Source organism: Lissotriton vulgaris, chromosome 12 (genome assembly GCF_964263255.1).
Source record: "Lissotriton vulgaris chromosome 12, aLisVul1.2, whole genome shotgun sequence".
NCBI lineage: Eukaryota > Metazoa > Chordata > Amphibia > Caudata > Salamandridae > Lissotriton > Lissotriton vulgaris.
The window spans coordinates 121,860,076-121,883,800 of NC_141700.1; the positions used below are offsets into that span (position 1 = coordinate 121,860,076).

Consider the following 23,725-nt stretch of genomic DNA (forward strand, 5'->3'; position numbering starts at 1 on the left):
TATCTATCTATCTATCTATCTATCTATCTATCTATCTATCTACTATCTATCTATCTATCTATCTATCTATCTATCTATATGTCTGTCTGTCTGTCTGTCTGTCTGTCTGTCTGTCTGTCTGTCTGTCTCTATGTGCATTTATCGTTCCTTTCATAAATCCATCTACCAATTCATCCATATTGGTCCACTTCCAACTTTAGACATTCGGCTTCGGCTGGTCCTGTACAGATGTCTGTCTCCGGAATTCACACGCGTAGAGTCAAGAGAGGAGGGAATCTACTATTTCTTGTAGACTGCTCCCTTTGGAGCAGAAATGAGCTTCTGTTCCTAAGCTCCAGCGGAGGGAAATTCCAAAGAAGGGCTGAATGTCACAGACTCACCGCTACTAACAATGGGGCCCTTGTGTCTATCTGGGAAGGATGGCAGGGGGACCCTCATCTGCAGCATCTCGGGTCTAGACAGACACTCCGGGGCAGACAGGACACATTATACCAGGGCACAACCCTCTAATAAATGCTGTCCTTTCATGCACTTAAAGACCAGGCCAGATGTTTTCAGCACCTTCCAATCTATTTCTGAACAGTCAAAACAGTCAGAAATAGCTACGGGTTCACAAACCCATGACACTTGGAAATTGTGCTCTCTTGTCCTCCACGTGCAAGCATGTGCACCTGGGGGGCGAGACAACATATGGCAGAACAAGCATTAGAAATGCAATAGGTCTCGCATTTTTTTGAGTTAGTGCTATTGGCATAGCTCAACAGTTAACGGACAGAAATTGCCACTTTGCAGGTGCCGAACAGAGCTTTGCTCTGTGAAACGGCCCGAAAGCCTAAAACAATGTTGAAAGCCTACAAAATAAAAAGGCAGATCAGGATGACCAGGAGGAACCGCAGACGTATTGGGATGGCCAACGCAAGCAAACAATGAGTGAAATCGCCTGGGCGTGACCGAAGCACACAAAATTGGGAGCATCAGACCCCATGCACCAATAGAAACCCTGTATTTCTAAATGGCACAAGAACTAACAAATGGCAATTCATGGGCATGCCAAAAGCCTATAGAGAAGATAACAACAGTTCTTGCAATGCACGTGCGCTGCCTAGGCTCGACCAACAAAATGACATTTCACAGCATGCAGAGAGCACAGATTGTTTGGGTGACTACATGAATTGATATACAAATATTGGATTCATATTCCACAAAATACCAGGCAGGCTGAGTTGTCTCCAGTCGAAGCATTTCTTTGACGGTTAATTGTTCAGAAGCAGATAATTGACATTCATAGGATGCAAGCCCCACTTTCTATAGGATCGTAGGGAGCTTTTTCACTCCTCTGTGCATTGAACACTCCCAAATACGTCTTAACATCTGTCCCTTTCTGCGACAGAAGACCCAGATATTGCTTATTTGGCCAGATGTATCCATACTTGGCCAAAGAACACAAATTACATCTATTTCGAAGATACTTAACTTTGCTATGATTCGAAAAAGTAAACATTGGGGAAGCAATGCTGAGTTTCCAAGGCTTGATAAAGTTATATACAGCTGGGTTTCCTAATGTCTACCTGCAGTACCGGCCTTCCACATGCCTGTGATGAAGTTTCTTTTGTCAGGTTTCCAACCGCTTGCCCAGATTCAAAGGTTTTGATGGCTGGGCACTACATGTTCCTCCTCAATGCACCGCCACCCTCCAAACCACCAGGAATGTCCATATGTTTCAGAGAGTTTTGAAGACAAACCTCTCTTGATTTTAGAAAGCACTAAGCTTCTAGGCCCCTCCCTCCTCTCAGATATGGTTGCCACATAAACGCTAATCCCACAATACTCAACATCCAATAAACCTGTTACTGAACTGTGACCAGCTTCCATCACCTTCCAAAGAATACCAAAAGGCACAAGCCAGGATCTTGCGGGATTCCACAACAAGAACTCATCATGAAACTGAACACCATCCATGTAAGCCTGTAAGGAACAGGAAGACAACCTTCTAGATGGAGCCAGGTTTGAATTAAATGTAAATGTACAGAAATTTATATAGCGCAAATTACCAACCGGTCTCTAAGCGCTTGCTTAGGGAACCCATCCTGGAACTCCCCTGTGAGATAACCCCGGCAGGGTATCGGCAAGGTGAAATCCAGGCATCCCGCCACAAGGGGCCGTTGTGGAGATTAAGCAAGCTATTGCCCAGAATCGCAGAGTATGAAACCATGAATCAAGTCGGCACCGGAGCGAGAATTGTCGGGTCCATGGACATTTTAGGACTCAAGACCCCGCCGAGCCGGGAATTAAACCCTGGTCCCGGGCTGACCTCTGCTTCCAGGTCTACCTCCTCTACCCAGTGAGCTACACTTCTCCACTGGACTACTCCTAATGGACACTCCTAATGGACTTGATCAAAAAGATGTTCAGCAACATTATTGTTAGGCCTCAATTATTTTTTTCATGTTTTTTGTTTTACGAAACAGAAAACGTACCACAAACCACTTTTTATTCCTCAGATTTTAAAATTTGCAACAAAAAAAGAATGAAATGTAATTTCCCTGGTTCATGGTTGTGGTCTTATGGTGGTGCGAAAATTCCAACAAACATCTCAGAATTCAATGCAATTCACACAATTTCAAAAACACGTTTTGGGAGCAAATGCATAAAAAACGGTGCGTCTATTCTGTAAGTGAATTAGTTTGCAAGATATCTTGCAGGGTTTGCGTTTTGACAAAAGTGATTCACTCATCTCTACATATAATCTTTAATCACAATCAGAACTATTTCTTATAGTTAAAATGGATGACCCGCATTCTCTTGCGGGACGTGGCAGCCCCTACCTGGGGCGGACTGGGTCAAAACATAGGCCCGGGCACCAAAATAAAAGTGGCTCCCATTAGCAAGCGAGATAGCTACAAAAAGTGGCTCTCAGCTACAAATCATGCCAGTTTGGACTTTTAAAGTCACACTGTATGGGTATTTTGCAAGGGAAGGGAGACTGCGTGTATTTGTGTTTGCTGCAAGCAAAGCTTACGGTAATATCAAGGAAATCAACATTAAAAACCGGCCCACAAACTGCTAAAAAGAAACGGCTCACACACTGACTAGTGAATTGGGCACTGCCTAATAGCCCTGTGGGCCAGTCTATCTCCCATTCTAGTGGTCCCTCATTCAGCCCAAAAATGTTGAGGACCAAGTGTTTCAGGGGGCCTCTCCCCACATTCTGCATGTAGAGGCCTAACCATTTTGTATTAAGTCGCTGCATTCGAAGAATCCTAACGTCTCATCTCTCTGACCCAGGCTATAGTGACACATATGTATTTGCAGGCCCCGCTGCAGGGGGGCCCGTGTGCCACCGTGTGAGCATGGGAGCCACCCTCAGGGGCGAGCGGCATCCGTCCCTGCGACGGTCACCTGCTTCCGGAGGAAGGGGAGCGCCCTGCTGCTCCGTCCTCCGGCACACTGCGCATTGTGCTCGGGTGGAATATGTACCCTCTAGCCAGAGCCGGACTCTCTGAGCCCGCACACGCTTCCTGGCTCTGCTAATCTTCAAACAGACAGGGTGTCAAACAACCTGGGCCTCTGGTAGGGTTTCTTGTCACTAATCCCAGAAGGCATTGCGCCTGCCCGTCCATGCAGTGCGAAAGGCTCGGGCCAGGCGCACGTCCTCCACTTTTCACACGCGTACACAACATTCTATTTGTTGGTATAGACCAGGGATGCTTTCTAGGACTGGGTGGGTATAATTACAACAGGCAGGTGTGCCCTTTATGAGCACAGCGGTGTGTTTCATTGGTGACCCTTACCTTCTGGGGAGGGCACCCCTCAACAAAGTTTTCCCTCTCAAATGAGGTCGCCCCCAACTGATTTGATAGGTAGCATCCAGAGGGCTAGCAGTTGGAAACTCCTGGTAGTCACCAGCTTTTTTTTTTACAAAGTTCATAACTCCCACTATCTGGGTGCTTCATACGTTCATAGTTACATCACTAGGGGAGAGGAGGTGGCCTAACAGCTAGGTCGGTTGTCCTCAAAGCTAGGGAAGCGGGTTCGAGTCTCGGCAGGGACCCTCAACATCCTGTGATTCTGGGCAAATCACTTAATCTCCCCGTGCCTAAAGCACCTAACAACATAAATGTGTCTGTCTGTAACACAACTGGTGCTCTTGTAAAGTGCTCTGATACCTTCAGGTCTAGTTCGTGCTGTATAGAACTAAAAAAACAAAACAAACAAAAAACAGATGAAGTACATTGTAGTGCCTTTCTTCCAGTTGTTGAAATCTGGCTCATTAATTGCAAACACCACACAGGACAGTATAGAACAATCAAATGGCAATCTTTTCTGATCTTGTTTCCATCAAGCATTACAAAATCCCTTCCTGTCCGAAGAATGTCCTAATGACCGTACCACTCCTCTTACCGGTTCTCTTGGCAAAAAGCTCCTAGTGGCTTTTCTATTTCAACAAAACAATATAAATGAGGGAAGAGACATTACACGTCCTTTAACCTTGCAATGACATCGTAAGAAGTGACATCACAGAGTCTTTGACCAACACGATGGACTTTGTATGTGTTTTAAACCTTCTTCATTGAAACCAGAGGCTAAACCTGCATAATGTCCAAATCTAGGTTTTGAGCTTGTGATCAATGCTGGTCAATGCTTATCCAGAGGCCACTGTCCTCTGTGCACCATCAACATGATCGCCTTGGAATAGACATCCTGGAAGTCCTGATGTTGTACTAAAAAAGCTAGGAATCGCCAAACTGCTGGGTGTCGTAATTCCAGGGAGCTGTATTACTATGTCCAGTATGAACAGAAAACCTACGAGTTAAAAATGTCCTGGTTTCATATTATGTTGAAGCCATACCCGCACTTTCTGCCACAATCCAGATCCTTTCTCCCTTTACCTTTGCCAGGTGTATCTGAGCCTCCATCAGTGTAGACACCGGGTCAGTCTTGGCAAGAACTGGTGAAAAGACTGCGGTAACACCGCTCACACCTCTCCACATGCACAGTGCTCTGGTGTCCAATCAGCAATCAGTGCTCGACGGAATCAAATATAGCGTAAACATAAATAGAAACAAAATGAACGTAATGATTTCAGCCACCACCTAGACTCTTGGACTGTATGTACACTGTGGTCCACCAGTGAGCATCCTAGCAAGAGGATCATCGACCCTAGGGCAAGTACGGCAAACGGGCCTCTAGGCCTACTTTTAGTAGTAAGAGCCCCCATAAACGCTCACCGCAGCTCTTGCCAGAGGACCAGCATCCCCATCAATGGCTACACGCCTGAAGTTGGCCATGTCTTGAAATGGTCAGTTATAGGACACGATTCAAGTTCAGCCCCACAGATATCAAGGCGGTTCTGGGTTCACTCGTAGAGATTTGGAGCTTGTACACGACTAGTGTGGTTGCTATTCGAAAAACATTTTGAAACCCGAATGGATTCAGGTGTCATTTTTGTACAGTGAGCAGCTGAAATAAACCACTCCCCCATCGAGTGTAAACATTCAGTGCACGGCTGGACTGACCATACTGGGCAATGGGCGTTTCCCCGGTAGGCTGGAAGGGTGGGAGCCGTTTTTGTTATTGGGGACTGGTTTTGCGGTGGTATTGCAATATCACCACCCCCAGTAAGAAAAGCAGCAGGCAAGCATTTCTAGCCTCTGGGCCCTGGGAGCCGGGCAGTTAGTCATCAGGGGCTGGTCTGAAAACATTGACAGTGCTGCTTTGTGTTTCCAGTCCAGCCCTGATTCAGTGCCGGGTTTTGCTTTGTACCATTAGGGAGATTACCGGACATTTGCCAACGCAATATTGCAAAGTCCAATAGGGATAATCGTAGTGTTTCAAACTTTCCTGCCTGGACCCAACATGGCAGCCGCCTGCCCCGTTCACCAAGTGAACGGACGCAAAGGACTCACCTCTATTCTGAAAGCCATGGTAATCCCAGTCCACCAGTTGCAACTGGCTTGCACTGGGCCTAAAAGTAACAATGGGGTTTGGGAATTTTAACTACACTCGATCAACAATAAAAACAAAGGAAATTCCAACTGGCTAAAATACATCAACTAAAACCAATTACACCATTCAACATCAACAACCAGTCCCAAGCTGCCCCCCCCCTCCTTTTTACTACCATCACTCTCTCCCCCTGTCATCCAGGCTACAAGAATTAATACATTAGATATTCCCAAACTGATGTTTTTTGCCTCCCTCCCCCTTTTGCCACCCTAGGCGGACGCCTAGTCTTGCCTAATGGTAGAAACGGCCATGAAGCTGCCACTGGAAACAAACGGATTACCACTGGGGAGGGCAGCATAGAAGCAAGATTAGGCAAATGTCTGTGAATGCCATTTGCGCATGAATGTCTCAGAAAGGTTCCAGGCATCCCCACTCCCACGCTGGCATCGGTGCCAACTTGCTACAAAGTGGTTCTGCTGATGTAAACCGCCTCCCACCTTGCTCCTGGGAAAACCCTGCCCCGCGTTTTCATCAGGGAGGCGGCACGAGGGGGATTCCAACACCATTCCCAGAATGCACCGCGCCGGCCTTTCCTTCCACAGATCTCTTATCGCTTCCGGGCAGCGCTTCCTGCTGCACCGCTGAATAACTACAGCCCGGGCCTTGGCTGCGGGACAGAGGCGCGGGGACGGGGCGCCAGGCCTGCCAGTAAAGCACGGAGCTGCGAGCCAGGACCACAGGAAGCCTCTGAAACAACACCAGGGCGCAGGGCAGGGCGGGCTGGTAGGGCAGGCATGGGGCATCCAGGAGTGAAGGGACATCTGTGCAGAAGTGGAGAGGGTGAACCGCAGAGAACCCGCCTCTCCGTCAATGTGGTGAAATCGAGGCAGACGGGCACACTCTTCAGAGCCATGCCGGACACCCTTCTCTGTCCCAATAGTGTGGTCCATTCCCTGTCCCAATAGTACAGTCAATCCTCTGGCCCAATATTACAGTCAATCCTCAGGCCCAATAGTTCAGTCCGTCTGTCCCAATAGTGCGATCCATCCTCTGTCCTAATAGTGTGGTCCATTCTCTGTCCCAATAGTGCGGCCCATTCTCTGTCCCAATACTGCGGTCCATTCTCTGTGCCAATACTGCGGTCCATTCTTTGTCCCAATAGTGCGGTCCATTCTCTGCCCAATAGTGTGGTCCATTCTCTGTCCTAAAAGTGTGGTCCATTCTCTGTCCTATTAGTGCGGTCCATTCTCTGCCCAATAGTATGGTCCATTCTCTGTCCTAATAGTGTGGTCCATTCTCTGTCTTAATAGTTTGGTCCATCCTCCGTCCCAATAGTTTGGTCCATTCTCTGTCCCAATAGTTTGGTCCATTCTCTGTCCCAATACTGCGGTCCATTCTCTGTCCCAATCCTGCGGTCCATTCTCGGTCCCAATAGTTTGGTCCATCCTCCGTCCCAATAGTTCGGTCCATTCTCTGTCCCAATACTGCGGTCCATTCTCTGTCCCAATGCTGAGGTCCATTCTAGTTCCCAATACTGCGGTCCATTCTCTGTCCCAATCCTGCGGTCCATTCTCGGTCCCAATAGTTTGGTCCATCCTCCGTCCCAATAGTTCGGTCCATTCTCTGTCCGAATACTGTGGTCCATTCTCTGTCCCAATACGGAGGTCCATTCTCTGTTCCAATAGTGCGATCCATTCTCTGTCCCAATACTGCGGTTCATTCTCTGTCCCAATACTGCGGTCCATTCTCTGTCCCAATACGGAGGTCCATTCTCTGTTCCAATAGTGCGATCCATTCTCTGTCCCAATACTGCAGTCCATTCTCAGTCCCAATAGTTTGGTCCATTCTCTGTCCCATTAGTGCGATCCATTCTCTGTCCCAATACTGTGGTCCATTCTCTGTCCCAATACTGTGGTCCATTCTCTGTCCCAATACTGCGGTCCATTCTCTGTCCCAATACTGCGGTCCATTCTCTGTTCCAATACTGAGGTCCATTCTCTGTCCCAATAGTTCGGTCCATTCTCTGTCCCAATAGTTCGGTCCATTCTCTGTCCCAATACTGCAGTTCATTCTCTGTCCCAATACTGGGGTCCATTCTGTGTTCCAATACTGCGGTCCATTCTCTGTCCCAATAGTGAGGTCCATTCTCTGTCCCAATACTGCGGTCCATTGTCTGTCCCAATACTGCGGTCCACTCCCTGTCCCAATACTGCGGTCCATTCTCTGTCCCAATACTGCGATCCATTCTCTGTCCCAATGCTGCGGTCCATTCTTTGTGTCAATAGTGCGTTCCATTCTCTGTCCCAATACTGCGGTCCATTCTCTGTCCCAATACTGTGGTCCATTCTCTGTCCTAATGCTGCGTTCAATTCTCTGTCCCAATAGTGCGGTCCATTCTCTGTCCCAATACTGGGGTCCATTCTCTGTCCCAATACTGCGGTCCATTCACTGTCCCAATAGTGCGGTCCATTCTCTGCCCCAATACTGCGGTCCATTCTCTGTCAAAATACTGCGTTCCATTCTCTGTCCCAATAGTGCGGTCCATTCTCTGTCCCAATACTGGGGTCCATTCTCTGTCCCAATACTGCGGTCCATTCACTGTCCCAATAGAGCGGTCCAATCTCTGCCCCAATAGTGCGCGGTCCATTCTCTGTCCCAATACTGCGGTCCATTCACTGTCCCAATAGTGCGGTCCATTCTCTGTCCCAATACTGCGCTCCATTCTCTGTCCCAATAGTGCGGTCCGTTGTCTGTCCCAATAGTGCGGTCCGTTCTCTGCCCCAATAGTGCGGTCCATTCACTGTCCCAATAGTGCGGTCCATTCTCTGCCCCAATAGTGCGGTCCGTTGTCTGCCCCAATAGTGCGGTCCATTCTCTGCCCCAATAGTGCGGTCCGTTGTCTGCCCCAATAGTGCGGTCCATTCTCTGCCCCAATAGTGCGGTCCGTTGTCTGCCCCAATAGTGCGGTCCATTCTCTGCCCCAATAGTTCGGTCCATTCTCTGTCCCAATACTGCGGTCCATTGTCTGTCCCAATAGTGCGGTCCGTTGTCTGTCCCAATAGTGCGGTCCATTCTCTGCCCCAATAGTGCGGTCCGTTGTCTGCCCCAATAGTGCGGTCCATTCTCTGCCCCAATAGTTCGGTCCATTCTCTGTCCCAATACTGCGGTCCATTGTCTGTCCCAATAGTGCGGTCCGTTGTCTGCCCCAATAGTGCGGTCCATTCTCTGCCCCAATAGTGCGGTCCGTTGTCTGCCCCAATAGTGCGGTCCATTCTCTGCCCCAATAGTGCGGTCCGTTGTCTGCCCCAATAGTGCGGTCCATTCTCTGCCCCAATAGTGCGGTCCGTTGTCTGCCCCAATAGTGCGGTCCATTCTCTGCCCCAATAGTTCGGTCCATTCTCTGTCCCAATACTGCGGTCCATTGTCTGTCCCAATAGTGCGGTCCGTTGTCTGTCCCAATAGTGCGGTCCATTCTCTGCCCCAATAGTGCGGTCCGTTGTCTGCCCCAATAGTGCGGTCCATTCTCTGCCCCAATAGTGCGGTCCATTGTCTGTCCCAATAGTGCGGTCCGTTGTCTGCCCCAATAGTGCGGTCCATTCTCTGCCCCAATAGTGCGGTCCGTTGTCTGCCCCAATACTGCGGTCCATTCTCTGTCCCAATAGTGCGGCTGTTGCAATGACGCTTGAAGACTGCATGACAAGGAGCAGCGATGCGCCAAGTTTCCCCTCCATATAGCTCCTTCTCACTAAGGCCGTCAAGCCAGGGGCGTAGCTTCCATTGGTGAAGCAGGTGCAGTGGCACCGGGGCCCAGTGCACCCTGATTATTGCTGTATTTCTCAGTTTAAAAAGGCGCATAGTGGGCTATTTCCTTCCTTGCCCTCGGACCTATGACGTCACTGCGTCCAGTATTCCATTGCTGTCATCATGGCCGCGTGACCCCCTTTATGCAAGATGATGCTTCACTAGGGGACTAGACAGCAGCAGCATTTTGGCAACTAGTGGCCGGGCACTGTAACGCTTTGCGCGTTCTGGCCCTGTTGTGACCCGCCGCTTTTCCAACCTTCTTACACTGATAACTACCATACACTGGCCCTCATTATCATCATCATGTTGAGTGGACAACCTTTTTGTTGTAGATGTAATTTATTCCTGCTTCATGATCACCTGTATTCAATGCGTGAAAGTGTGATCAACCTCCCAGCTTCTCTGCACACCCCGCCACAAGAAAGGCTGGCTTTGACCTCAGTGGACTCAGCAGACCCTCAATTGCACTCTAAAAGAGAGCTAGGATCAGTGCTTAATTTGAGCCGGTGTCTCCGGTGCTCAGCACCAGCACTTAATCATCATCGGTGCTTTTTATGAGCACCAGTTAAGGACGCATTCATTTACAGAGAGATTAAGTGATTTGCTCAGAATCACAGGATGTTGAGCCGATGCCGAAACTCAAACCTGGTTCCCCAGCTGAGAAGTCAGCAGCTCAGGCCATTACGCCACATTTCCCCCCACTTTCCTGGTTAGCAGTTGGTTCTGTTTTAGGCGGCGCTAACAGGAGAAATGGGCTTTGTGCAAGCTGCCTCCTGACGAGAGCCCCGGCACAAATTAACCACTGGCTAGGATGCATCTTGCTCCTGCTCTGTGCTGGTGTGGGAGTGTTTGGAAAGCTGCAGCTGTCAGCAGCTGCTGACAGCTGCCAGGGCCACAAATGAGAAAAATCAATTATTGAAACATCAATAGACAGTTAAGCAATCTGCTCGCCAGGCCGGGGAACTGGCATGGTGGACTTTGCCTTGTTCACATCAAGTACTTCTTAACTATATACTTATTACAGATGAAACCTCAAGTTAATATCGTCGTACACCCAAACAGATGTAGGCATTTGGTATATTAGGAGCTGGTTCACACTAGTTAACAGATGTCGAGAGTAGGGTGCCAAGAGCAAGTGCAAGTAACCCTTAGCTAGGTTCAGCACATCATGGTTGCAAAGCTCGCCGATGGCATGCCAGGCTGGAGTACTCGCCCCAGTCCTGTTTGAACTGTGCATTCTGGGATTTGTAGTACAGCATTAAGAATGGTCCTGGATTTATTTTGGAATAGGAGCGCTGGAGGACCGACTCTAACCAGACGTGGCAGAAGCTGAGCCCCCTCTAGATGGTGCTAGTATTGATTATAAATGTGGTACTACAAGTCCCAGAATGCAAAGAAATAAACGGGGTCGGATTGCCTAGTCAAGCCTACGAGGGGACAACCATAGCGCTCCACCATAGTGCATGGGAGAGTGGCACAGGCACTGTAGGCTGCAGACCCGGTGTGTATATTTGTTGCGTGCAGCTCAGTGGTGTAATGCAAAATGGCAGGGTTCCCACCAAGATGTTATGAGGGCCACCTGAGATCATTTTATATAAACAACTTGGACAAACCCCATACAGGTGATTCTGTAAAGCTTATAGTGCCAGGCAGTTAGAAGAACCCTCACCCACCAACCTAGTTGGTGGCATGCTTCATCATCGGGTTCCCAGCTGAGTAGCCGAATGCTACCCAGCTGTGCTGCGACGCCTGATTACAGTGGAGCAGGATTTTTGTTGTGTGGTGGTGTGTGGTGAAGTGGTGAAATTTTAAAACATCTCTGGGATGTCTTACTGACCAATTTTTTATTCCCAGCGGCCCAGGATATGCTAAAAAGAGAGATGAGGATAATCCGTGAAGATTAATAATTGGTCTTAATTATCCTGCTGGTCAACATGTTTCAGCCTCTTTGGGAAAAAAAGTTGAGGCTTTCTTCAGGACCACAATAAAGTGAAAGAGTGAAGTAAAAAAGTGCAGGTGGCAAAAATTACGCCACGTGTAAATTTTTACAGCACACTTGCTAAGGTGTGTTGTGCCTGCTGTGGTTAGACTGTACTTACTGCTAGGATTTACATTGACTACGGAATTCAAGTAGCTTGTCAGATCCCGGGAGGAGCGTACACCTTTAGTCAAACATTCGTCAAGGTAGAGCGCCCGCATCCACACCTACTCCAGTCTCCTCTGGATCACGTTTTTTTGGCCACCTGAGACCCCATATCTCACAGATACTCGTTGCCTGAATGGAGGGGTCTTAAGGGATGAGGGACCTGTGAAGTGGTAGGGCCCCCTTGCGCCGCAGGGGCTTGTGTTCCCATGGGCAGCGGGGGAGGATGGGGCGCGCTGGTCAACTCTTCTCTGTGGGAGCCCCCACTGCTCAGCGGTGTCGCCTGAGAGCCGTGCACCCTTCCACCGTATCCCTTGGGGTCACTTATTCTAGCTTTGAGTTGTTGGACCCATGGCTGCAGAACCCAAGGTTGTTTCTTCGGAGTACTCGCTCATGCTCCCAGATGCCAGGGCATCCTAGCCTAGATCCCACCTCATGCCTCTTCCCTTCACGTCCTACACTTCCTATCTCTTTATATCTCTCCTGCACGTATTTTTACATCCGTCCCAATCATATTTTCAATTGTTTCACTCTCTTTCTCTTGATGGAGATTGCCCACCAGCTCCACCAATAGAGCAATGCCTCTCCTCTGCTGCCCCTCCTTGGGCGAAGCACTATATTCACCCTGGCCATGGCCTGCTGGATGGAGAGTTAACACTCCAAGAAGCAGGGAAGCAGCAGGGAAGCAGCAGACAGGAAGCAGGGGGGCAACATGGGAGCAGCAGGGGGCATCAGGGGCATCTGGAGTAGCAGCGGGGCTGCAGGGGAGCAGCGGGGAGCAGCAGGGACATCAGGGGAGCAGCAAGAGGGCATCAGGGGGCATCAGGGGAGTAGCAGTGTGGCTGCAGGGGAGTAGTAGGGAGGCTGCAGGGTAGCAGCAAAGGGACAGCAGTGGAGCAGCAGGGGGCAGCAGGGGAGCATTAGCTGGGCTACAGGAGAGCAACTGGGGGCAACAGGGGGCAGCAGGGGGCATCAGGGGAGCAGCAGCGGGGTTGCAGGGGAGCAGCAGGGGGCAATAAGAGAGCAGCATGTGGCAGCAGGGGAGCAGCAGTGGGGCAGAAGGGGAGCAGTAGTGGGGCTGTAAGAGAGCAACAGGGGGCAGCAGGGGGCATCAGGGGAGCAGCAGCGGGCTGCAGGGGAGCAGCAGGGGGTTTCAGGGCAGCAGTAGGGGGCAGCAGGGGAGCAGCATGGGGAAGCAGGGGTGCAACATTGGGGCAGTAGGGGAGCAGTAGCGGGGCTGCAGGAGAGCATCTGGGGCAACAGGGGGGCAGCAGAGGGCATCAGGGGAGCAGCAGCGGTGCTGCAGGGGAGCAGCAGGGGGCAACAAGAGAGCAGCATGGAGAAGCAGGGGAGCAGTAGCAGGGCTGCAGGAGAGCAACAGGGGGCAACAGGGGGCAGCAGGGGGCATCAGGGGAGCAGCAGCAGGGCTGCAGGGGAGTAGCAGGAGGGAGCACGGGAGCATCAGGGAGGCAGCAGGGGGCAACACAAGAGCAGCAGGGGGAGCCGGGAAGCAGCAGCGGGGCTGCAGGGGAGCAGCAAGGGAGCAACAGGGGCATCAGGGGAGCAGCAGCTAGGCTGCAGTCGAGCAGCAGGGGGAAACAATGGAGGAGCAGGGGCAACAAGGGAGCAGCAGCAGGGCTGCAGGGAAGCAGCAAGAGGATGCAGAGGAGCAGCAGGGGACAGCAGGGGGCAGCGGGTAGCAGCAGGGGGCTACAAGGGAGCAGCAGGGGGCATCAAGGGAGCAGCAGCGGGCTGCAGGGGAGTAGCAGCGGAGCAGCAGAGGGACACGGAGCAGCAGGTAGTTGCAGGGTAGAGCAGAGGAGCAACATCGGGCTGTAGGGGAGCATGGGAGCCACAGGGGGCAGCAGCGGGGCTGTAGGGGAGCAACAGGCCTGCAGGGATGCCATGGATCTGAATCGTTTTTGGCCACTATAGGTGTGGCAGGGTATACTCAGACATGAGTCCCTTGCTCACTGCACCATCAGGATTCAAGCAAGCCGGGCCGACGACGGCTGAAATGCCAGAAACCGGTCCCCGGAAGCTTGTCTCCTTTCCGGTGAAGAATTGGCTTGGTAGTTTGGTCTGCCCTGTTCCCATGATGCACTGGGCCAGGGACAGACTAATTTGCATATAGCCAGGTTCTGAGCTGGGATGGTGCAGTGAGCTAAATAACGGTGATGGATCAAGCCCTGATCTTTGGACTGGGTAAGAGTGGTCTGCTTAATTCAGACACTCTGTTCATCACCACCCCCTTTTCTGAATCGTTTTTGGCCACTATAGGTGTGGCAGGGTATACTCAGACATGAGTCCCTTGCTCACTGCACCATCAGGATACAAGCAAGCCGGGCCGACGACGGCTGAAATGCCAGAAACAGGTCCCCGGAAGCTTGTCTCCTTTCCGGTGAAGAATTGGCTTGGTAGTTTGGTCTGCCCTGTTCCCATGATGCACTGGGCCAGGGACAGACTAATTTGCATATAGCCAAGTTCTGAGCTGGGATGGTGCAGTGAGCTAAATAACGGTGATGGATCAAGCCCTGATCTTTTAACTGGGTAAGAGTGGTCTGCCTAATTCAGACACTCTGTTCATCACCACCCCCTTTTCTGAATCCTGGGTCCTACTGCAAGCAGCCAAACTTGCCCACTCAACCCCCAGTTGGGTAGTAAAACAAAGCCATAAACAGTGCACAGTAGACCACGGTGCCACTGCACCTGCTGTACCATTTATGATTAGGCCCTAGCGGACCAGCTACCTATGGGGCTGCAGCCCAATGTTGCACTCCTAATACTATGTTGTGATTACTAGTTTGAGTTCTTCTTCTTATTATTATTTTTTTATAGTGCGAACTAGACCCAAGAGCGTCAGAGCACTTTACAGGAATTACTGAAAGATTGATTACAAGAGCTGTGACCGTAGGTCACGGCTTTACAAGAATGACAGATGAATTGTTTACATCGTTTATAATAGGCACAGCAAAGAGACAAACAATATAGGGGAAAAAAAGTCATCCAATATAGGGCAGGAAGAATGAAAACAGGGCTCGTTCATGTCAGGGCTCCATGTACAATACAGCCATTGAAGGCCGCGCGGACATTACTCACTAGGGTGGATCCCAATAGAGGGCTTTATTCCTACTCTTCGGCATTGAACACAGCTCCTCCGGTCTTGACCAATAAACCTCCATCCCCAATTTCCTCAACAGTTCTCTCAAGGTACCAAACCAGGGATTTGTAATTACCTTGGGCTGTATTAGAAGATCCCTAATCGCTACTCGATAGGGGGCGAGCTCCTCAATTGTCCATTTGTCCATTGACTAGCGCCGAGACGCCCTTGGGCAATTGTTCGCGCTCAACAAATTGCATAAATAAATAAATAAATAGGCAAAGCCAGAACATTAAAAGCTTATAGTCCAGCTTGTGGGCCAGTTTTCTTTGGGCCAGATCAAGGAAAATTGGGCTCAGGAGAGTGCTGGCCGGTAGATTACAGAGGGATTTTATAAAGCGATGGTCGGTGACAGTCAGACAATCAGTGTTCCCGCTACCTCTCTATTCTACTCCATATAAAACTCCTCCGAAGGCTTTGATGTTATATATTTCTAATGCAGACGCCACTTTCCTAGGCACTGTGTTTTACGGATTTTGCTTATGTGGGCAGTCTTCTGAATTAAGGACAACTGTGTCTTCTCTATATGGCGTACCCAGCATAGATTTGGAGTTAGACGGATACCCAAATTATCAAAGACCGAGACTAGTTCTACTTGCGGTCCCCTACATGCATACGTCTCTTAGATGGCTTCGAAGTCCCCTTAGCAAATATCATATTCTTTGTTTTTGCCTCATTGAGTGCCAGACCACACTCATCGCAGAAAAGTTTAAAATAATGTAAAAACTGTTGGAGCCCTAGTGGGAACTTTGATATTGATAATAACGCTTCATCCGCGAAGAGAAGTGCGGGCACTCTTCTCTACCCAACTTTTGGGGCACCGCACCCATCCATATTAGGGAAGCCTACTACCCTGTTAATAAAAAGCAAGAGCAGGGTGGGCGCTAAAACTCATCCCTGTTGCAACCCCCGATTTATCATGAAGGGCCGAGTTAACCCTTTCTGTGCTCATGAAGACTCCATGCCGACATGAGTCATGGACGGCGTGTGCTCATGCAGAGAAAGCGGAAGGCCGAGTTGAGAGTACTGATATTGGCACAAAAGCCCATCTGAAAATCGGACAGGATATTTTTCTCTAGGATCCAATCCTGAATACGAGCAAATAGCTACTTACAGAAGATTTTCTGCAAAGAGTCAATCAAATTCAAAATCAAAGTCAAAATCAAAATCACACTCTACTACCGTGCATGATTTTAAGTTTTTCTGTCTTTTGTCCTCCTTTCATATGTATGTAAAGCGCTCTGATATCTGTAAGGATCATGTTCCCGCTATACAAAACTCTGAAAATAAAATAAAATAAATACACTTATAGGTCTATAACTGGCTAGGTTTGCCCTATCTCCTTTCTTATAGATAGGTATGATCTCAGCTAAGTTGCAGGAAGTAGGGATGTCCATCCCTGAAAAGAATATCATTGGTTAAGGTATTAATATATGGGGCCCAGACTTCCAAATAGGTCATTGGGAATTCGACTGGGGCTAGGAGGTTTTGCTGCGATACAGGAGCTAATGGCTACTTGGGTTTCCTCAAGAGATATATTTAGGGCTTCCACATTGGCAAATAAAACGTTCTCTCTCATGCCTACTAGCTCCTCCTCCTCCATGTTCCCTACAGCAAAGAGGTCCCAAAGTGGGATACCCACTCTTCCGGCTAGACTGTGAACTCCATAGCAGACTTTGGTCCTTTCAGACAGTGGGCTGCTTTCCTCCAAAAGGACTTATTATCTTTGGCTACCAGTGCACTATGTAGAAAGGACCATAAGGAACATTCCTGTTGTTTCTTGGCGTACTCTAATGCCTGTCGGTATCTAGCTCTACATGCCACCATATCAGGACAGATCTTTAATGCACGTAAGAGCACACCCTTCGCTTTTCTACATTCCTGGTTATACCAGTCCTACCACAGGGGCCCATTTCCCTCTTTCCATGACACTCCTTCTCTTTTTTCAGTTGGGCCAGTGTTTCCCCGATCTGCCTATAAAGCATCTCATGCTGGTTACTCCGCTGCTCTATTGTATCTACTTCGGAGTGCTTAGACAGCACCGCCACCTCCCCGAGGACTTTGGATTTAACTAGTTCCAAAGTCCCTGGATTTTCCTCCATCTAATCCCATCTAATTGTTCTCAAGTTATTAGTGATGGATAGCTTACCCAAATCGGTCCAGCCCCTAATATGGGTTTGCTCTCTCCATGATTTGTTAAGGAAATGGTCAGAGCATTGTGGTCACTATCGGATCTTTTAACCACTGTCATGTCGGATACAATGGGCCAAAGGCTAGGGTCAACCAAGCAGTAGTCAATTCTGCTGCCATAGCCAGGTCTATTGAAGGTCATTTTACCATTCGGATCAGATTTTTTCCAAGCATTTGTGGCCCTTAAATCATGCCGCAACGTAACAGCCAACACCTGGCCTCCTCTCTTGGACCATCTCACCTTTGGGAGGTCTAGCTGCAGGACTTGCCAGGAACTGTCCCATTCCTCAGTCAAGTCTAAAAAGGCATGGGCAAGGTGCAATGTACAATTTACATCCCCAGCTACCAATAGAGGGGCATTTCTGGTGCATTCAGTCAGAACAGGATCTAAAATACGTATGGTATTGAGTTCCTCTGAACCCAGGGCCACTCTAATATATACATTACAAATTCTCATTTTTAAACCTGTGTGGTGAGCGATATCAATTGATAAGATGTCCTGGGAATCAACAGGGACTGGCTTGACTTTGGACTGAAGTGCAGTTTTCGCCCAGATCACTGAACTTACCGAGGGTCTCCCCTTCTCGTTCCTTATTGCATTATGCAATAAGAGGAGTACCCACACCCGTGGGGGTATACAGACTCCAGGTCTCCTGGAATAAGATCACATCATGGGAATCCACAAAAATGCCCCATTCTGATTCAACTAGCTCTTTGGCGATCCCCAAGACATTCCATATGGGGACTCTTAACTGCTGGTGGGGTACAACAGTGGAGATATAGTCAAGCTTCTGCTCCAGGATTACACCCCTTTCCTCCTCGTAAATAACATTACCGTCTCCCTCCCTTTAAGACCTTCAGTGGTTGGGGCCAGAGCAACATGGCCATTAACAAAAGACCCAGGCGAGGAGGAGTATCTTAATTGAGGCCAAAATAGAAGTAGGGGTCAATTTGTTACAACAATTCACCTTCCTGGGCAAATCACTTAATCTCCCCTTAAAAGAACGTGTCCTTAACTGATGCTCATGAAAAGCGCCTGTGTTGATGATTAAGTGCCGGTGCTGAGTACCGGAAACCACAGGCTCAAATTAAGCACTGGTCTCAACCTTAAAAGGCTCCATAGAGGGTGAGGCTGGGGGTTCCGGTGGGGGTCCTATTGAAGAGAATGGAGATTAAACATTTCTGGAGGCCGAGGAATGTTTGTAGGGCTGGTGATCCAACTGGGGTATATGGGAAGCTTTAGGACAGTTATACGAAGAAGGATACGTCTAATTAGGGTGGAGGAACCCTCCAAATTAGAATGACTTGAGAAGCAAGCATGTTTTACACTGAGGAGAGACCTCCTGCAACATTCCAGTTCCCACCCTAGAAAATGACACGCGCTTTGTCTTTCAGTTAATTAAATTAAAGTTTTTTTAACTTGGAATAAAGTTGTTTCTTCGTCATTTCAGAGGCAAACATGTCTCAGATCCAGGAAACTTTAAATGAGCAAACACAGAACTAGTAAAACCAGCGACAGCGCCAAGCAGCAATGCCTGCGGGTATATTCCGTCAACACTCGGCTGGAGCGGGGACAGACCACCACCACTGCCACCAATGTGGAAACGAAGCTGCCTAAAAGCAAAGCAAACACACAAACCTAAGTAAAATCCAGAATCCGATTTCACAGTATAAAGCAGAGTAGAAATTTGTCAACACTGTCAATATAAAAATGCGACTTGTACAGCACTGACAGTGTTCAATGGTGCTAAAAGTACAATAGAGTGGGTACAGCACAGGCCAGTAATGCTTATGTGCACATGACGTCAGTGCATTGCTGACCAGTGTATTTGATAGTACACAAAAGTGGGTACAGTGATGGGCAGCATTGCTGGCATGGACTTAAAGTGAGGACTGTGCTGCCCAGTATCGTTCATACTGCACTTAAGGGGCTGCAGTAATGCTTAATGCTGTTTGTGTTAACATACATGTGTACGGTACTGGTCGTTAACACTCAATATTGTTCACAGTAACATACATTTGATGCAGTACTTGTCGTTAATACTCAGCATTGTTCATATTAACATTAATTTGGAACACTACTGGCCATTGATGCTCAATGTGGTTCACACTAACACACATTTGACATTAATGATCAATATTGTATATATTAGCATACTTCTGATTCAGTGCTGGTCATTAATGCTCAATATTGTGTACGTTAACGTACTTCTGATTCAGTACTGGTCATTAATGCTCAATATTGTGTACATTAACGTACTTTGGGTACAGTACTGGTCATTAATGCTCAATATTGTGTACGTTAACGTACTTCTGATTCAGTACTGGTCATTAATGCTCAATAATGTGTACATTAACGTACTTTGGGTACAGTACTGGTCATTAATGCTCAATATTGTGTACGTTAACGTACTTCTGATTCAGTACTGGTCATTAATGCTCAATATTGTGTACATTAACGTACTTTGGGTACAGTACTGGTCATTAATGCTCAATATTGTGTACGTTAACGTACTTCTGATTCAGTACTGGTCATTAATGCTCAATATTGTGTACATTAACGTACTTTGGGTACAGTACTGGTCATTAATGCTCAATATTGTGTACGTTAACGTACTTCTGATTCAGTACTGGTCATTAATGCTCAATAATGTGTACATTAACGTACTTTGGGTACAGTACTGGTCATTAATGCTCAATATTGTTTACGTTAACGTACTTCTGATTCAGTACTGGTCATTAATGCTCAATATTGTGTACATTAACGTACTTTGGGTACAGTACTGGTCATTAATGCTCAATATTGTATACGTTAACGTACTTCTGATTCAGTACTGGTCATTAATGCTCAAAATTGTGTACATTTAACGTACTTTGGGTACACCACTGGCCATTAATGCTCAATGTTGTGTACATTAACGTACTTCGAGTACAGTACTTGCCATTAATGCTTAATGTTGTGTACATTAACGTACTTCAGGTACACTGCTGGCCATTAATGCTCAATGTTGTGTACATTAACGTACTACTGATTCAGTACTGGTCATTAATGCTTATTGTTGTGTACATTAACGTACTTCGAGTACAGTACTTGCCATTAATGCTTAATGTTGTGTACATTAACGTTCTTCGGGTACAGTACTGGCCATTAATGCGCAAAATTGTGTACATTAACGTACTTCGGGTACACTGCTGGCCATTAATGCTCAATGTTGTGTACATTAACATACTTCGGGTACAGTACTGGCCATTAATGCTCAATGTTGTGTACATTAACGTACTTCGGGTACACTGCTGGCCATTAATGTTCAATGTTGTGTACATTAACGTACTTCGGGTACACTGCTGGCCATTAATGCTCAATGTTGTGCACATTGACGTACTTAGAATACAGTACTGGCCATTAATGCTTAATGTTGTGTACATTAACGTCCTTCGGGTACAGTACTGGCCATTAATGCTCAATACTGCGTACATTAACGTACTTCGGGTACACTACTGGCCATTAATGCTCAATATTGTATACATTAGCATACTTCGGGTACACTACTGGCCATTAATGCTCAATATTGTATACATTAACATACTTGTGCAGTACTGGCCATTAATGCTCAATATTGAATACATTAACATACTTCTGGTACAGTATGTGTCATTAATGCTCAATATTGTATACATTAACATACTTCTGGTACAATACTGGCCATTAATGCTCAATATTGTTCCTGTTACAATCTTTTGACACAGTACTGGTCATTACTGTTGCTCTGAGCATTCATAGGAACAGAGGTTTATACTAGGGGTGGCCGATATATTCCGATCCGCCAGTGGGATTGGCGGAATTTTGGCCACTCTGTATTACACTCGTAAAGTGGCGTTCCGGCCAAATTCCACCAAATACTCGCCGGCAGAGTTTTTTATTGCCCATTGCTCAAAAATGGTAAATTGGTGAGCGAGATTTGGCATCTCCTAGTGAGATTTTCGGTTGCTAGGAAGGCACCCGGCGAGATTTCTCCAACATTGGCGGTCGCGACTGTTCGCGGTCAGAAATCTGCTGCTGTTGTAGAAAATCTACTTGAGCGGCAGCAAAATCAGCTCAAGACGCTGTGCCTTTTGGTGCGCCACGGGGTGCTGTTTGCACTGATTTTCCAGCGCGGGACGAGCCCCCGGTGCTAAATCATAGCATGAGTAGCGCAACGTGCCTATTTCCCTCCGTTCGCGGAATTCCACGAAATCTCAAATTTTTTTGGGTAACTCCACGAGATGCACCCAGACCTAGTTTACACTACCATAGCCCAAGTACTAAACGGCTCAATTTTTTTTGTATAAACATAAAATAACCACAGGATTAATGTTTAATGTTCATCATAGTATAAAGCGGCAACTGCCCAATGTTTTGTTCACGCAGTAAGTTAAAACAGGCACAGAATATGTCACTTTGTGGAAGACAAAAATGCATGTACAGTAGTGGGCGGAAGTGTACATAGAAATATGGCCCTGATGACAACTTTGTACATAGAAACCTAAAGTATCTATATGGCACTCGGCTGTAATGTTGTCATTTTTGTGTGGCTGTCAGTAGTGTGCTGGAGCTTACCAGTCAATATTGTTAATATAAACTAAAAATATGTGTCCTACTGGCCAATATTTCACAACATGTATTTACAAAGGTGTAGTACTGGGCTGTAATAAGTGTGTTAATGATATCAGCATATATCAGGGGGCTTACAGGCTATTATTGTTGAAAATAAATAATGCACGGTGAGGCCTGGTCAGTGATGTTCACAGGAGCTCAGAGCAGGTACAGTACAGATCAGTAGTAACGGGAGTGATTTGGCAACTGATCAGTTACGTAAAGGCCAGGTCTAATTGTTATTCACATGTTCTGCTTTATTGTATGGCGCTCTGATGCCTCCGGCCCGTGTCGGCGCTATATGAAATCACCAACGTAAATAAAATGTTCACAATAAAAACATAAAGAGCGCACAGTCCGTGCCTGCATCCATCGTTGTAACGCGAAGAATTAAATGCACTGTACCGTACTGTTCTACTTAGTGCTGTTGATGTTATTGTAAAACCCACAGTACTGGCTAAGACTGTTTGCAATAGCATACAGCATGAAGGGTCAGTACAGTGCTGGCGAGGGGACAGTGTTGTTCAATCTCGAGGGGACAGTGTTTTTCAATTACCATAAGGTTTGCAATCGTATCGGCCACTTATGTTGATTCTATTGTAACATGTCTCCTGCACTGATCAGTTCGCAGTCAGAATGGGTGATACCAACATTACTGACTTACAAGACAGGGCAGAGGGCCACTGCTTAATTTGTGCCGGTGCTTGACCGACCCGCATTTTTTTAGACCAAAGTTCATATTTCATTAGACTTTGACCTAAAAGCGTGAGAGAGAAATGTAAAAGAGGTCGAGAGAAGGCGATTAAAAAGATGGGAAAACGCCGATAAAAGGAGAAAACGAATGAAAAAAAAGAACATGCAAAAAGAGACATGAAGAGGAATTTGGTAGAAGAAAAGGGCACGAGTAGGGAATCAAGAGAAATGGCCTTGGTATTCAGCGAGCCCGGCATTCGGCAGACAAATTTACAAACTTACAAATTAAGAGCGTTCCCGCCGAGCCCCGGCTTACCTCACACTCTCTGGACACCCTGCCCCATTCTCCTCACACAATCCAGCGGTTCTTCCGACATCCGCAGGGACCAGCACCACCAGGAGGGGGCAGCAGGCGACGGACCCCGGGCTGGAGCGAGTGCGCCGACTATCCGGCGGCAGATGGCAGCCCCGGCTCCGGCGCAGAGAGGGTCTCAGGGGCAGCGAGACAGCCCCGGGGCAGGCACCTCTCGGGAGGGAGTGCTCGTCGGTCTCACACCCGTGAGCAGTCGATGTGTGCTCCTGGGACAGGCTAGAGCGGGAGGGGGCTCTTCAGAGACAGGCAGCTCTCCGAGACATCCCGTGGGCGTGCAGCATGTCCCTCGGGGACACGCTAATCCCGGTGCGTGTCCTTAAGAGACGGGAGCGTGTCCTCCCGTGAGCAGCTGTCCAGAGACGCGTGTTCACCAGTGCCTGCTCAGGAAGCCTGTCCTGCAAAAAAATCCCATGCAGGTAAAGCGTGCCCTATACAGACAGCACAGGAGACGTGTCCTCCGGGAGAGGGTGTAATGTAGCCTGCCTGCCCTCTAGGAACAGACTCTCTGCATGCAGCCTGTCCCTGCAGCGTGCCCCAGCGCCTCTGCGCCGCCTCAAGGAGCTGCGGAGTCCCGGGCCTGCAGCCAAGCCCGGGCCGTCAGTCAGCGCAGGGAGGGAGGGCCCGCACAAGTGAGCAGCGGCCGCCTGCTGCGCTCGGATTCCTGGGCTGGGATCCCTCCTCCCGAAACACACACACCCTGCCTGCTTCCTGTGAACGAGACTGAAGCACTGCAGACCAGCGCGGAGGGCCGCCGCACAGGGGGGCAGCCACGAAACCAGCAAT

At 48.3% G+C, this 23,725-nt stretch overlaps 1 protein-coding gene across 2 annotated transcripts in view; it reads right to left on the reverse strand.

Annotated features, from left to right (window-relative positions):
- The window catches only part of LOC147673600 (KN motif and ankyrin repeat domain-containing protein 1-like), a 190,358-nt gene extending 166,835 nt beyond the window's left edge, over positions 1–23,523 (reverse strand). The window contains exon 1 of one of the 2 annotated variants that reach the window (XM_086947499.1): positions 22,886–23,523. The gene's annotated coding sequence lies outside the window, so the exon portion shown is untranslated. The remainder of the gene's footprint in view (positions 1–22,885) is intronic. The other variant, XM_086947498.1, reaches the window with a different exon arrangement.
- Between the last annotated feature and the right edge of the window lie 202 nt (positions 23,524–23,725).